Here is a 17,058-nt window from a genome sequence, read left to right as displayed (position 1 = left end):
TTAGTGACAGAAAAAAGAATCCAACTCACGAAGCGGCAAAATGAATGGGATTTGCAGTATGGCAGCTCCAAGCCACAGTTAAACTAGCAGCAGTTCCTGCTACGGGGCAAGCGGGAACTGAAACCAATTTAGAGTGTCCCAAACCACATAAAGTGTTGATGTCACAAGCACAGGTGAACTCACGGCAGTCATTTGTTCCCAGAGGGTTAATTGGGACTAGATGCACCGCCCAAGTTGACATAGCCGGAATGACATGTGACTGTTTGCTTGACACAGGCTCACAAGTCAGCACCATCACACAGTCCTTCTACAACAGAAATCTCAGTGACCAACAAATTCACCCCTTAGACAATTTGCTTGAAGTCGAGAGTGCAAATGGTCAAAACGTTCCCTACCTTGGATACGTTGAAATAACTCTTACCTTTCCCAGAGAATTTGTTGGGGTCAGCATGGAGGTGCCTACCTTAGCTCTTGTTGTCCCTGATCTTCCTTCTGCCTTTCAGCCATCTATATTGATTGGCACAAACACCTTGGATGAGCTGTATAAGGACTTTTCGCAACAAAAACCCTGTTACTTTTCACCCTCTTACGGGTATAGGCAGGTTCTTAAGATTTTAGAGTTACGTCAAAAACAAGGAGTGGAGGGAAACGTTGGGCTAGTGCGTTTACCTGAGAAGCAATCGCAAACAATTCCAGCTGGTCAAACCACAGTTCTTTGTGGGACAGCTTGTGTACAAGGAGTGTACCCTGACAAATGGGTAGTACTCGAACATCCATCCTTTTCTTCCCTACCTGGTGGCTTGATTGTTAAGACCTCTGTAGTTACCCTTGGGGACACTAAATCCTGTCGCTTACCTGTAGTAATCTCCAATCCCACCGCTCACAACATAACAATTCCTCCTAGATGTGTTATAGCTGAGTTAAAAGCCGTCCAGTCTGTGATCTCAAATAAACAGTCCAGCAAAGAGGATGAAGTGGAGCCCATTCCAAATTCCTCCCTTGAGTTCAACTTTGGAAATTCGCCCATCCCACCTAGGTGGAAAGACAGGCTTACTGGACAGTTAAGGGAGATGCCAGAAGTCTTTTCCTTACATCCCCAAGATTTCGGGCGCACTGATAAGGTTAAACATAAAATTAACCTTGTGGACGAGACACCATTCAAACATCGGCCAAGGCCTATACATCCGGAAGACATGGAGGCCGTAAAGAAACATCTGCAGGAATTGCTTGATGCAGGAGTCATACGAGAATCAATGTCCCCCTATTCCTCACCAATTGTTGTCGTGAAGAAAAAAAGTGGTGACATTAGATTATGTATAGATTACCGGAAACTAAACCAACGAACTATAAAAGATGCCTATGCACTACCAAAATTAGAGGACACTTTTATGGCTTTGGTAGGATCCAAATGGTTCTCAGTACTTGACTTGAGGTCTGGTTTCTACCAAATTGAAGTGGAGGAGAAAGATAAAGCGAAGACTGCATTTGTGTGTCCTGTGGGGTTCTATGAATTTAACCGTATGCCTCAAGGTGTTACTAACGCGCCCAGCACCTTTCAGAGGATCATGGAGAAGTGTATGGCAGATATCAATCTCCGTGAAGTTCTTGTCTTTATAGATGACATAATTGTGTTTTCCAAGGATTTGGAGGAACATGAAGAAAGGTTGCTGAGGGTCTTAAAGAGGCTCAAGGAATACGGTTTGAAACTTGCCCCAGAAAAATGCATCTTCGCACAGACCTCGGTCAGGTATCTTGGACATATAGTGTCAGACAAGGGAGTGCAGACAGATCCTGACAAAGTAACAGCAGTCAAAACCTGGCCGGTTCCCAGAAATTTAAAAGAGCTTCGGTCCTTCCTAGGATTCGTTGGTTACTATCGTCGCTTCGTTAAAGATTTTTCAAAAAAGATCAAGCCTTTGAACGACTTAACTACGGGGTATCCTCCTTTGCGTCAGGGCAGTAAGCAGAAAGGCAATGGACATTATCGAAATCCAAAGGATTTCTTCAACACTAGGTGGACAACAGCTTGCCAAAGTGCATTTGATCAAATCATCGAGGAACTTACCACCGCCCCCATATTAGCCTTTGCTGACCCCAAACTACCATATATCCTGCACACAGACGCAAGCACCTTAGGGTTAGGTGCCGCCCTATACCAAGAGCAGGAAGGGACAAGCAAGAGTTATCGCTTATGCAAGTCGGGGACTTTCGTCTAGCGAATCCAGGTACCCTGCCCATAAACTAGAATTTTTAGCGTTAAAGTGGGCAGTCACTGAAAAGTTCCACGACTTCCTTTACGGTAGTACCTTTACAGTAGTGACAGATAGCAACCCCTTAACCTATGTTCTTTCCACTGCTAAGCTTGATGCAGTTGGGTATAGGTGGTTAGCAGCACTTTCCACTTATAATTTCAAGCTCCAGTACAGGTGTGGGAAACAGAATGTCGATGCTGACGGGTTGTCTCGGCGACCTTATCCAGAACTCTTTGTAGAGGACACTTCTTGCAATGAGGAAAACCAAATTCTTGACTTTGCTGAACGGCTCACTGCAGAAGCTGAAAAGGAAGAAATCAGCAGTGAGGTAGTAAGAGCCATTTGTGACAGTCGTCTTACTCAATGGTCTGAGTTTTCATGTGACTCACCTGCTGCTTTCATCAGTTCCCTGACAATGCAGACAGCCGCAGTGCCTGATGTTTATTTGCAAGAAGATCAGTGTGGAGGACTACCAACCATCGCTCACCTATCTCCTTCAGAAATCCAAAAGGCACAACTGGCCGATCCCTGTATTAGAGAAGTCATTACCCAAATCCAGACTGGTGAGACTCCATCAAGAACTGTCCGTAATGCTCTTCCTAGACTACCTTTCCTTCTTAGGGAACGAGAACGTCTGGAGTTCCAAGACGGAGTCCTTTATCGAAGGAGAAGTGTGGCTGATAAAGTTATGTATCAATTGGTTTTACCTGAAGAATACCAGTCTGATGTGTTGAAGCATCTGCACGATGACCTTGGTCACATGGGCATCGATCGTACTTTGGACTTGGTGCGGAATAGATTCTATTGGCCCAAAATGGCTTCAGACATAGAGCATAAGATAAGAACTTGTGGGAGATGTATACGGAGGAAAGTCCTACCTGAAAAAGCAGCACCACTCGTGAACATTGCAACCAACCGCCCTTTGCAATTGGTATGCATGGACTTTCTCACTCTTGAGCCGGACCGTAGTAATACAAAGGATGTGCTAGTAATAACAGATCATTTTACTAAGTACGCCCTTGCTATTCCAACCCCAAATCAGAAAGCCAAGACTGTCGCGAAGTGTCTGTGGGAGCAGTTCATATGTCATCATGGCTATCCCGAACGCCTTCACAGCGATCAAGGCCCCGATTTTGAATCGCACTTGATCAAAGAATTGTGCGATATCGCTGGGGTGCGTAAAGTAAGAACAACCCCATACCATCCGAGGGGAAATCCTGTTGAAAGGTTCAATAGAACCTTGTTAAATATGCTTGGAACCCTGGAGACCAAGAAGAAAAGCTGCTGGAAGGAGTACGTAAAGCCACTTGTACACGCATACAACTGCACCAGAAATGAAACCACTGGATTTAGCCCCTACGAGTTAATGTTCGGACGACAACCCAGGCTCCCAGTAGATCTAGCGTTTGGATTACCTCTCAGAGATAAGGCAAATACGACACACTCCCAGTATGTAAAGAACCTAAAGTCAAGTCTTGAGGAGAGTTTCCGGATTGCAGTTGAAAACTCCAAAAGGATGGCTGAGAAAAATAAGACTCGGTTCGACAAACGTGTGACGGCATCTGAGTTGGACAAAGGCGACAGAGTTCTTGTGAGGAGTGTTAGACTGAGAGGAAAGAATAAACTTGCAGACAAATGGGAGGAAACCATCTATGTAGTGGTAGACCGTTATGGCGATTTACCTGTTTACAAAATATGTCCTGAGTTTCAAACTGGACCAACTCGAACACTACACCGTGACTTGTTGCTTCCCTGCGGAACACTTTCCTCTGACGTGAGTGAACTTGAAACGCCAAGGCCAGTTCCCAGATGCAAAACACGCAGTAAAGCGAATGGTGAAAGTCCTGAAGAAGATATTTTTGATTCGGAAGAGGAAGTTTATCATTCAGTGCCCCAACTGGAGTTTGTAGGCGAATCTTTCACAGTTCATACTTCCAAAGAAATTCAACCTGGAAAGGAGGACATTGCCCAATCCTTGGGAACAGGGTTACTGAAAGAAACGCCAGAATTAGAGGAGGAGAACTTACCTGTAAACCCTGAGGCGAACTTACCTGTAAACCCTGAGGAGAACTTACCTGTAAACCCTGAGGAGAACTTACCTGTAAATTTTGAAGTTCAATCTGAAAGAGAAGAAATTGCTGATTCAACTCATGTAACTGGCTTGGAAGCACAAAGCCCAAGTTTCAATAGGGAATCTTCTGTGCCAAGGTTCAGTTCGGTTGAAGAGGAATTAAATGATGCTGAAAATATGGAAACCGACATGGAAGCCATCGAATCAGTACATTCAAGAAATGAGTTAAGGAGGTCTGTTCGGACAAAAGAGAAACCCAAAATCTTGACTTACCCCAAATTGGGAAACCCTTTGATAACCATAGTTCAGTCCCTTCTTCAAGGCCTAAATGAAGCCTTTTCAGAGTCCTTGCAAGAGTGTCCCCGTACGAGCTGTTCTGCAGCACAGGATTATACTGGCAATATGCAAAGGGACTTGCATGGTTCTATGGGGGGAGGGTGTAACCCAGGCTCAAAAACCTTTGTAGTCTAAATTAGATTTAAACACAGTCATCTGAATAGCTAGATACTGTTAGAGGAAGAAATATGGAACAAATACTAAATGTGTATATATATGTATATATAAATATTTTCCATTTGAAATGGGTTACTTGTTAGGTAAACTAAATAGTTGAAATGTAACTTTAATTTTGATTGAGCTCTAGATCTGTGCAGGTGAGCAGCCAATCGAGCGTAATTAGGTCAAGCTGACTCCGCCCACCGAGAGATGCGGCATGAGAGAGAGAAAAAAACTTGAGAAACAACGTGAATTAGAAGCTGCGTAAGATCTTGATTTATTTCATTTTGAGAGAGAACGCATGTGAAAACCAAACATTGTAAGTTATTTTGCAGACATTTTGTTGATAAATAAGTTTTATTTCAAACTACTCACTTACTTACATTTTGTTGATTATGTGACCGTCGTCACGCTGAATTCCAGTGGAGTAGGCCATCATTGCGTCATCCGAGAGAAACCTGGAAAAAAAACAGAGAAATATCATTAATACACGAGGGAATCGGTGAGTTAGTAAAAATAAATAATTAATGTTTAGTATATATGTTAAAAAAAATAGTGATTCAAGGGTGTATTGGTGTAACTGGAAGGAAAGAGGTGTTCAGTGAATGTACACGCTGTTATAAAAAATATGTACAGACATGTAAAGATTGTGTAGATTTAGTGAAATGTATGTAAAGTGAGGATTGATTAAGAATGTTGTTTTGTGTTTGTGCACAGGCCAGTTTTGTTATTTTAGAAATCTAGAATCTGGATTTTTTCAATTCATGAAGATGGCGAGCCAACCGTAAATCGATCAGAAACAACTATCCTTTGTCTTTTTGGACATCTGTATCACTTCACTTTCGGCAGGACATCGCGTCGGATTTTTTTCTTTTGAGGTTTGAAACATCTGACATTTTCATTTTTCCTTTTGAGCATTGGATCACTGATTTAAAGGAACTGAGGAGACAATATCATTCTTTATTGTTCAGACTGACATTTTGTTTGAACTGTGCATTCAAGAATTACTGATACTGCATTGATACGCATTCATTTAGACTTTGTTTCGTATAAACAAGTGTTTACAGTGGACATTTGTACGTGTGACTAAACACAAGTCCTGACATTCGTGTTTATTTTATATCTACTGATCTTGAGTATACATTTGAGTTGTGTACATAAAAAAAGGAGATCAGAAATTGAATGTTTATTACAATTTAATTTGCATTGGAGAGAAGAATTTTCTATGTCAAGGGTTAAATTTCAAATTCATTTAGCTTAATTGGTAAAAAGTAATATTTAAAGCAGATTTAATATTTCTTTTTTTGGTTTTATTTTTTTTTTTGTTTGTTCTTGTTATTTTTGCCCTTTATGCAGTGTCATTGATATTTTTTTTTTCCCAACCAGTGTATCCTATCAATCGCGCTTACAAGTCAATTTTATCCAATATAAAGATGCGCATTTACATCTATGTGTGTGTGTGTGTCTTGCCTCTTACGAGTTTCAGTCTCTTCTGATTTGGTCCTGATTTGCGAATTACAGTTTACCTACAATAACTGTTAAACCTTAGTGAGTTATTGTTTTCCCTAATATATGAGTTAACCCCTCTGTTTCATTTTACAAGACAAGGGTTACACTTACATGGATTAAAAAGTTATTTAAAACACAAACATATGATAATAAATAGCGCAGAAAACAAGGCAAGGCAATAGCACAATTAAATATACATTTGCAAAGCACCATCAAAATCAGATTCACATATGCACTGGTTAACTCCCCAAATGTGATTGAAAGTCTCCAGGTCTTTAACCAAGGAATAGTATGCATATTCCACCTTTAATCTAGTTTTAATTAACCCTTTTAAAATTAACATTGCATCAGTTGACACAGCATTATTTATTTTGCTTTTACGTGAAATCCATATTCCCATTTTTGCTTGCCCAAACAAAAAATTAAGCAAAACATGGATCTGCTTTCTGTTTCTGTTATACTTCGGTCCATATATAAATAACATGGGTGAAAACACTTCTCCCAAAACAGTGCACCATTCTTCTAATTGAGAAAATAATGGCACAAGCCTCCCACATTGAAGAAATAAATGAAAAACAGTTTCAGTCATCCCACAAAAAGGACATCCCTCCTGAACCTGGGGATCGAGGTGTGCTCTGTATCTGTTTGTAGCTATTAACCCATGCACAACTCTCCACTGAAGGTCTCCGGACCTTTTTTCAATGGGAGGCTTATACAAGGCCCTCCAGCAACCCTTCGGGGAAGAGCCTGATCCGAATAGCTCTTGCCATTTCGACTCTTTAACTCCTCTTAAAGACTGAGAGTGTGAAACTTTTACACATGTGGCGTACAGTGCTTTCTTCTCAGTTTTACTGAAACCGTTCAGTTTAGGTGTCTTGAAGGTCAACAAAGACCCCTCCTTTTCTTCAAATATACCCACATCCGGAATTATTCTTAGTTCAGGAAAAGTTAAGTCCATATCTTCATTTGTTTCCACACTGCGTTTAAAATCTGTTGATAGGCTCTCGAGAATTTCATTTAGCAGTTTTTGTGTCCGACGAATTGATCTTATTCCAATCTTGGAAGCTAGCATTTCAGGAGTCATCCATCCATCTGAAGTTATTAAATGTCCAATCTTTACAACTCCTGCAGCCTTTAAAAGATTCCTCATCGATGGTGATTTTAGGATCGCTGAGTCCACCATAGAATTGTATATTAGGGGTTCCTCCCTTGACCAGTGACCCCCCTCATCCGTGATGTCTCTTGTGATATTAAAAGTCCTCCAGGCTTTGAACACTGAGTGATAAAAGGAAGTTAATCCAGTCAAATCAACATGTTGAATGTCCAGAAGAAACAAGTGTTTATCCAGCCCCATCCCTCCTGCTCTTCTAAGGAGGGCAGAAGCTACTCCAGACCAGCTTACATCCAATCCGTAGAGAAATCTTTTTACTGTCTGTAGTCTGAAAGTCTTGATTCTGCTTTTTACATCCACTAGTCCTTGTCCACCTTCTTGTCTGGGCAGAAACAAAGTTGATGCTCTTATCCAGTGGTTACCGGACCAAAAAAAGTCTGTTAAGCGTTTTTGGATTTTTACAACCAAATCTTCAGGAGGTTCCAGAATGTTCATTTTGTGCCATAGCGTTGAGGCTACAAGGTTGTTGCAGACCAGGGCTCTTCCTCTATAGGATAACTGGGGTAGCAGCCAATGCCAGCAAGACAACCGAGCACACACCTTCTCCACCAGGCCCTCCCAATTCTGTCTCTTATAATCCTCCCTTCCTAAAAACACCCCCAAATATTTTAACCCAGATTTTCCCCATTTTAAATTACCTGGGAGAGCTGGAGTGTTATGGTCTAGACCACACCACATTGCATCACTTTTTGCCCAGTTTACTTTTGCAGATGAAGCTTTACCATAACTTAATAAAATCTCTTTTAAAACCTGAACATCGTTAACATTCCTTAAAACAACAGTAATGTCATCAGCATAAGCTGAAACTTTTACAAAATCATTAAAAATTGCACCTTGTACCTTCAAACCCATTAAACTCTCTCTTAGTTTACATAGAAGAGGTTCAATAGCTAAGCTGTAAAGCTGACCAGAAAGTGGGCATCCTTGTCTGATACCCCTCTGTACCTTAACAGGGACACTTAGGCCTCCTGCTATCTTTACCATACATGTAGCATTATTGTACAACAACTTTATCATTTTCCTAAATTCCTCTCCAAACCCAAAAGCTTCTAATACTTTAAAAAGATATTGATGATCAACACGATCAAACGCTTTCTCCTGATCTAGTGACAGTATTCCAACATCTATATTATTACACATTGCATAATCAATAACATCACGTACTAGATGCAAATTATCAGCAATACATCTGTCTTTTATACAGTAAGATTGATCTTTGTGTATAATTTTGAACAATATTTTGTTCAATCTGTTGGCAAGGCACTTTGATAAAAGTTTGTATTCAGTGCAGAGGATTGCCAAAGGTCTCCAGTTCTTTAATAGGGTAAGATCACCTTTTTTTGGAAGCAATGTTAATACAGCCCGTTGGCAGCTCTTTGGTAGAAAACCAGTACGATTACATTCCTTTAGCACCTCAAATAAATCAGATCCAAGTGTTGTCCAGAAATGCTTATAAAATTCACCAGGAAGTCCATCTATGCCTGGGGTACGACCCAACGAAAGACCCGTTACGGCATCACTTAATTCCGCAAAGGTTAATCCAGATTCCAGTGCTTGCTTATCTTCTTCATTTAAACAAGGAAGATCTTGTAGGAATCCATTTTGTATCGGAATGTCTATGTCCTCAGGTGAGTATAAATGTGAATAGAAATTCACTGCTAGTCTACGCATTTCCACAGGTTCAGATGTACATTGTCCATTGTCATTCTTCAGGTTATACATTTGGTTAACTTGCACACTCTTGCGTTCCAGATTGAAAAAAAAAGAGGTGGGACTGTCCATATCCTTTATTGATAGGAATCGGTTTCTCACAAGAGCTCCTTTAACCTTTTCATTTAATATAGAGCTCAATTTTAATTTCTTCTCAGACCACTCATTTACATTGGAAGAAAGATCTCCTATCATATTTTTTTCAATGGCAAGGATTTCTCTTTCAAGCCATTCCAGAGACCGTTTCAAACTAAAATTAGAGTGAGATGTATACTGCTGACAAAATTCCCTTATATGAACTTTTCCAACTTCCCACCAAAGAATAACACTATCAAATCTTATTTTCTCTTTTTTCCAGGTCTCCCAAAAATGTTTAAAAGATTCACAAAAACTCCGGTCTTGTAACAATTTGACATTAAAATGCCAGTAAACACTTCTGTTTTTCTTAGAATTCAAAGTACAGTCAATAGTGATTAATTTGTGATCAGTGAAGGATGCAGGGACAATAGCTGTATTAATAATTCTACTTTTCATATTATTAGATAAGTACAGTCTATCCAGTCGTGCTGCTGAAATCCTCCCATCACTAACCTTTACCCATGTATATTGTTTAACAGAGGGATTATTTTCTCTCCATATATCAGTAAGATTGGAGGTTTTAATAACATTTTCAAGTACTGTTGATGACTGAAAATGGGGTTCTTCTCCATTTCTATCAAGCAAGGCATTAAGTGTGCAGTTCCAGTCTCCAGCTAAGATAGTAAAACCATTACCTTGCTGTTGTCCTAAAAACACTTTCAATTTGTTAAAAAAAATAATTCTCTCAGCTCCTATATTAGGTGCATATACACTCACAAACGTGAAGACAAGACCATTTAAATCAACCTTAACTGCTAAACATCTTCCTGGTTCAATTTCCTTTTTTCCCAAAACTTTGGCTTTTATAGAGGGAGAAAAGAGAATAGCAGTTCCTGCACTCAGGTTAGTCCCATGTGTGAGCACACATTCATTCCTCCACCACAATCGCCAGTCAACCTCATTGTTTACATCACTATGAGTTTCTTGTAAGAAAATTACATCTAATTTCTTTAACTTGATGAATTCTATCACTGTATCAGCTTTACTCTTATCCCTCATCCCATTAACATTTAGGGATCCCACGCGTAAGGTTTCCATAAGAGGGAAAAAGATTAGAAAAAGAACAGTCAGAAAGATATGTGTATTAGCCATAGTAATTAGTTATATTTTCCTCTTTTTGGTTTCCCTTTCCCTGTCTTAGACTTTTTACGAATATCAGTTATATGTTTTTTTAACCTAAAACGTTTCTGTTGTGATAGCTCATCATTATTGCAACTTTTCCTTGCCCACATTACAGAAGAGATAAACTTATCCAGATCTGGGAAAAATTCACTCACTTCCGTGCTTCTACCTTTTGTCTCATCCAGGAAAGTATTAATTTGTGCCACAGTATACAATCCTTCTGTGTCTACTTTTGACATTTCTGACCCTTCAGACCAATGCCCATCATCTTTCACACTATCATCTGTGTACTGAGATAACCCATCCATATCATCCACCGAGCATTGCTCAGCTACTTGTATACCAGTCTGAGATACACACTCATTTTCTTTTGCTTCCTCAACATCATCATTTTCAGTTATAACAATCGCAGAACTGCATCCAGCCTGCTCACTACTCTCCACATCCACACCAGCATCGCTTTCACTCACCTCATTGTGCCCGTAGACCTCCCCTAACGGCCTTTTGTTCGGTTTCTTAGGTAGTTGTTTATCCTGTGCTACTGTCGTATTATCCTCAGTATCACTGGTATCATTGCGATGAGCTGATCCGTTTTCAGTCGCATTAACAGGCAGCTGCTGCTCAACATCCGCTGTTTTATTGGGACAGGAGAAGCGTTTGTGGCCTATATTTCCACAAGCAAAGCACTTTAGATTGTCAGTACTTGCATACAGCATATATGATCCATCTCCATGACTTACACGGAACGAGATCTCTAATGTGCGCTCCGATGAAGTCAGAAACATTAACACTTGTCTCCTAAATGACAAAACGTGTTTGAGATCAGTGTTTTTACATCCTAATGGAATGTTTCTGACCGGACTTGCGATTTTACCGTATCGGGTTAATTCTTTAACAATCGCCTCATTCGAGACAAAAGGCGGTACATTGGAAATAGTGACTTTAGTTGCCGGAGCCGTTAAAGGAGTAACGGGCACAAACATTTCCTTAATCCATAATCCATTCTCAGTCACCTGGTGAACTAACTGCTCTGTTTTTAAAAACACGATGACTGCTTTGTTCATCCGCGATGCTGAGAGAATATTGTCGAAGCCTATAATTTCTCCCACCACCACGAGAACATCCTCCACGCTCACGCCAAGTTCAGGTACACACCTGCAGCCATTACGCAACGACAGGTGTGAGACTCCCTGACTAACTTCAGAGGCCATACCGACACGCGACAAAAGCCGCGAGCGGCTTCAAATACTCATTAATCTTAAAACAATTATTATTAAGAACAAAGAGGAGGAGAAAAAAAAAAATAAATAAATAAGAAAACACTTTCAAAATGCTCAATTTACACGCTCGCTCTAACCAGCACGCTCAGACGCCCCACTACACTCGTACGTACGCAGAGAGAGAGAGAGAGACAAAGAGAGAATTTTTTTTTTTTGAATTTTAACAAAACTTTTATTACAAATTCATCTCACAGTACAATTAAATTACAATGTGCATAAATAATAAGAACAACCTCAACTCACAATAAATGTGTAAAAAACAAATCACCCTCAGATACAGAACACAAAGCCTCGTTGCAACACCAAATACCTTCAAAGGTTATGAGATCATCCATTTGCTTGTAATAAGCAAAATCAATCAATATTCTTGCTTTCACCATGTTTGAAAACATTGCTACTACATTCTGTCCCAAATTTTGCTCAACTTTCTTTTTTCTACTTATGTAAATAGCCAATTTTGCTTGGCCTAACACACAATTTAACAACTGACATACAAATCTGTTTTTCAACACATATTTAAAACCAAAAATAAATAACACAGTCGAAAAAATTTCATTACAACTCTGAAAAAATGGCTCCTAAAAGCAAAAATAAAGGCTCTAATCTTGCACATTTTACAAAAGCATGAAAGATAGTTTCTCTCTCAGTGCAAAAAGGACATTGAACATCAACCTCAGGATTTAAAACCGAAATAAAAGCATTCATGGCGACAGCGCCATGAAGAATTCTCCACTGTAAGTCACCTGTCTTTTTCGTCAACGGTGGTTTATAAAGTGCTCTCCACTCAGGTTTTCTATCTACATTCAATTAAAAAAAATCACGCCATGGAGTATCAATTTTCTTCCTTAACACCTTTTTGTTAAAAATAACAACACAATACTTATACAAACTTCTCCCAGAACAAGAAAAGAAATCTACGCACAGGGATTGAACAGTTTTTAAAAAAAAAAAAGAGAAAGAGACAGACAAGGAAAAGAGTCTTCAGGATCTGGTTCACAGTGACCATCACCATACTCAGCCAACCAAAGTCTTTCCGTTGCATTGAGGAGCATCTGCCACTTCACCAATAGTTGTGCAACTAGACGGGTTGATCGAATCCCCAGATGTTGAGCCGTTGCTTCATCATTCATGAAATCCATTCCTGATACTTCCAGTAACTGTCCCAAAGTGATGATTTTACTGTCAGTGAGTGTCTTGTTAAGTCCTGGGTACAGTCCACTGGCAGACAAATCCAGGCGTGCTCCACGGATTAAAGGCTCTTCTAACAGCCAATGAAGTGACTCTGAATCCTCTGTTTTTTTTTAAAACAAAAAGACTCCACACTTTAAAGAGGTTCCTATAAAAAACTGGTAATCGAGAAGTGTTCAATTTCAGTGGGTCGAGTAAAAAAAAGAGTTTTATCTAGTCCCAGATTCTCCAGTTTACGTAAAATCACATATGCAACAGCACACCATCTACATTCAACTGAACCAAGAAGAAGTTTTTGAATGAATTGCAACCGAAAAGTTGCTACTCTACTTTGAAGGTGTATAAGCCCTGTCCACCCTCCTCCTTAGGCAAGAACAACACATTCTGTGGGATCCAATGCAATTTATCCCAGAAGAAGTTTACTAAAATTGCCTGGATTTTTACTAGCAGATGCGATGGAGGATCAATACATGCAACCCTATGCCATATTGAAGAAGCAACTAAATTATTTATAATTAATATACATCCTTTATATGACATTTTTGGAATTAACCATCTCCATTTATCTAGCCGGCCTTTCACTCTTTCAATTACTCCTTCCCAATTCTTTTGCACTGTTAACTCATCACCAATATACACTCCTAAGTATTTAAAACCTGATTTTCCCCAAACTAACCCTTTTGGGAGATCTGGTTTCCCACCTGCCCACTCACCTAAAAGTAAGGTTTCATTTTTACTCCAGTTTACACTGGCAGATGATAACCCTTTAAAAGTCTTAAGTAAACCTGACAAAACTTGGATGTCACTTTGCCTACTAATCATAATTATGACATCGTCGGCATAAGCTGACAATGTAAGATTCTTTACACAGTTTGGCAAACGTAAACCATAAAGTTTGACCTGTATTTGCTGTAAAAGTGGCTCTATTGCCAAAGAGTAGAGCATACCAGACAATGAACACCCCTGCCGGACACCTCTATGAACTTTAAAAGGAGCACATAAACCACCGTTCACTTTCAGAATACTCTCAACGCCACTGTAAAGAACTTTAATACGATTTATAAAATTTTGACAAAAACCCAAAAGCCTCTAAAACTCTCCACAAATAGCAATGTTCAACACGGTCAAATGCTTTCTCCTGGTCTAATGAGATTAACCCACAGTCTAGATTCACCATCTTGGAGACCTCTAAAATATCCCGAATCAAAGAAACATTGTCAAATATTGACCTACCAGGAACACAGTAGGTCTGGTCAGGATGGATGACACCATCCATCGCTCCTGCCAGCCTGTTAGCCAAGGTTTTTGAGAGCAGTTTGTAATCGCTACAGAGTAGCGAAACGGGCCGCCAGCACTTTATGTCCGTAAGGTCACCTTTCTTAGGCAGGAGGGTTAGCACTGCTCTACGGCAGCTCAGAGGCAGCTGGCCTTCAGCCAAGCTTTCATTCAATACCTCCAGAAGGTCTTCACTCAGTTCTGACCAGAAGGACTTATAAAAGTCTACTGGCAGGCCGTCAATGCCCGGCGCCTTACCAGACTCCATTCCTTATAGAGCCTTGTACATTTCACCCATGCTCAAAGCACCAGAAATCTCAGCATTGACTTCCTCAGACACCTGGGGTAAGTCGCTGAAAAAAATCACTGTCACTCCTGTATTGTGGCCCAAGTTCATTTTTATACAGGTTTTCATAGAACACAACTGCTCTCTTGCGAATGTCCGCAAAGTCGGTCAATAAACCTCCAGACTCAGAGCACAGAGCATGGATGACTCTGCTCTGACCGTTCTTTTTCTCCAGGTTAAAAAAGAACTTGGATGGAGCATCCATTTGGTCCACACTCTGGAATCTTGACCTGACCAGAGCCCCCTGTGTTCTGATGTCCAATAAATCAGCCAGCTGTGTCCTTTTCTTTGACAATGAATCTAAATAACTCCGGCCATCAGTTGACTCAGCTAATTCTAGAAGTTTTAAAATGTTAGTCTCCAAGGTGTTCATAATCAAACTTGTCTCTCTAGTGACGGTTCGAGTATACTGCAAACAAAATTGTTTTATTTGGGCTTTCCCAAAATCCCACCACTGTCGTAGAGACTTAAAAGAACCCTTTGTGGTTCTGAACTCATCCCAGAACAGTTTAAAGATGTTCTTAAAGTACCTGTCACTTAACAAAGTAGTGTTAAGCTGCCAGTATGCACTTCTTGGTTTAATGGAGTTTAAAAACACTGAACACAGCACCATACTGTGGTCAGAAAAACTCACTGGGGTAATTAAACATTTCTTTACAATATTACAGTGATGCTTAAAAACATAAAACCGATCCAATCTTGCCAGCGAAATCACACGGTCACGAACATGAGTCCAAGTATACTTTTTTTGTGCCCCATTAAATTGTCTCCAAACATCACATAGCTCACGGGTCTTGACCAACTGGATCAAACGATTACGAGACGGCAAGTGAGGTTCAATATGGTTTCTGTCCAAGTTTGACTGTGTACAGTTAAAGTCACCACCCACGAATAAATATTCTTCTACACAGCATTTTTGTAAGACCAAACACAAAGTATTTAAAAATAGCATTCTTTCTACCTCTCTCTTCCACGCCCACCGCAGACGCCACTTTTACTCCATGGCGCCGCGTGAGTTTACTCAAACCTTTCATACGTGGGGCTGTAATGCTGCCCGCGAAAAAAAAGCACGGTAGCATGCGGCCCAAACCAACAAATACACCACCACTTCTTAACAATAACCATTACGAGAAAGAAAGAAAAGAAAGAAAGAAAAAAAGAATTCACTCACAAGCTCCAATTCACACGCAAACACTCCTCTCACACTCAGCAGTAACACGTCACACCGGAAATGAGAGAAGTGAGAGAGAGAGAGAGAGAGAGAGAGAGAGAGAGAGAGAGAGAGAGAGAGAGAGAGAGAGAGAGAGAGATGGTTAATAAAGAGGGAAGTGAAACTAGTATTTCACACCCAGCCAGCAATTTTGCATTTAAAAGAGGTCTATTAGCCATCCAAACACAGTCCATATGTCTAGGCTAACCATAGCCCAAGACTAGTCATCAAATAAACCGTTATTAAATGATTACATATATACATCTAATAGACAACAAAATGCCAATCCTTCCAAATAAATTAAATATACATTTTTCTATTCAGAACGATTTGAACAGCTTAAGACAATACAAAATGCTAAAAAAAAAAAATAAAATTAATAATGAAAAAATAAAATGTTATAAATACAATACACTTAAATAAAAATATTATTATAAAGGAAATCTGGAATTTTTAACAACTTAACATAAAAAAATTTAAACAAAATATTTTAAATAACTAAGATAAGATATTTAAAAGAATAAATATCTAATACAAATCAAGAGCATGTTATCACACTTAACATTAAAACATTACAGATAAATGACAAATAAATGATAAATGATAACAAGATAAATGGTTTGCTTATTTTAACAAATAAAACAATCAATAGTGAACTTTACTATGTAACGCTTTGCAGCACACCTGCAAAGCGTTAGCACTCGTTAGCTTGTCATTAGCGTTTTCTTTTCTCCTCTCCCACGCTGCAGTTTTCCACAAGTTCATCAAACAACCGCAGTAAGAATATTTCATCAAGCACGGTGAGTAATGGCTTCTCCTACAATTGTTATTTGCACCTCTTGCCACATGTACAGTTTATCTATCTCTGTCGCTGATGAGGGATTCACATGTGATAAATGCAGGGAAACAGTTAGGCTGACAGAGAAGATTTCAGAATTAGAGACACGCATCCAAACTTTAATTGAGGACAGTAAGAATGTTAGGGCTCTAGATATGGCTTTGGATGCGTCTAGCTCAGGGATTCCTGTACATTGTCCGGTTCCAGCAACAGAGCCCCTGCAGCAGGGCAACTGGGTGACGGTGAGGCAGCGTAGTCGTGGGTCAAAACACCGCTCTTCTGTTCCGATCAAAACATTAAACAGGTTCTCCCCACTCAGTGATGCACCCACTGAGAAACCTGATGAAAGTGCTCTAGTTATTGGTGATTCTATTGTACGGAACGTGAATATAGAGACACCAGCCACCATAGTCAAATGTTTACCGGGAGCCAGAGCGCCTGACATCTTGGCAA

The 17,058-nt window shown here is 39.9% G+C and overlaps 1 protein-coding gene and 1 long non-coding RNA gene across 2 annotated transcripts in view; one reads left to right on the top strand and one right to left on the bottom strand.

Annotated features, from left to right (window-relative positions):
• The window catches only part of LOC128026507 (polymeric immunoglobulin receptor), a 58,675-nt gene extending 42,902 nt beyond the window's left edge, over nt 1-15,773 (bottom strand). Inside the window, exon 1 of the mRNA XM_052613785.1 lies at nt 15,729-15,773. The gene's annotated coding sequence lies outside the window, so the exon portion shown is untranslated. The remainder of the gene's footprint in view (nt 1-15,728) is intronic.
• Nucleotides 4,302-6,268, top strand: LOC127939039 (uncharacterized). The gene is made up of 2 exons (XR_008148879.1): nt 4,302-5,320; nt 5,536-6,268. It is a non-coding gene; the product is annotated as an uncharacterized LOC127939039 (long non-coding RNA).
• Nucleotides 15,774-17,058: the final 1,285 nt, after the last annotated feature.

The sequence above is a fragment of the Carassius gibelio genome, chromosome A1 (assembly GCF_023724105.1).
Source record: "Carassius gibelio isolate Cgi1373 ecotype wild population from Czech Republic chromosome A1, carGib1.2-hapl.c, whole genome shotgun sequence".
NCBI classification, from domain to species: domain Eukaryota; kingdom Metazoa; phylum Chordata; class Actinopteri; order Cypriniformes; family Cyprinidae; genus Carassius; species Carassius gibelio.
Note: the sequence above shows the minus strand (reverse complement) of the source record. Positions and strands in the feature narration are given on the sequence as shown.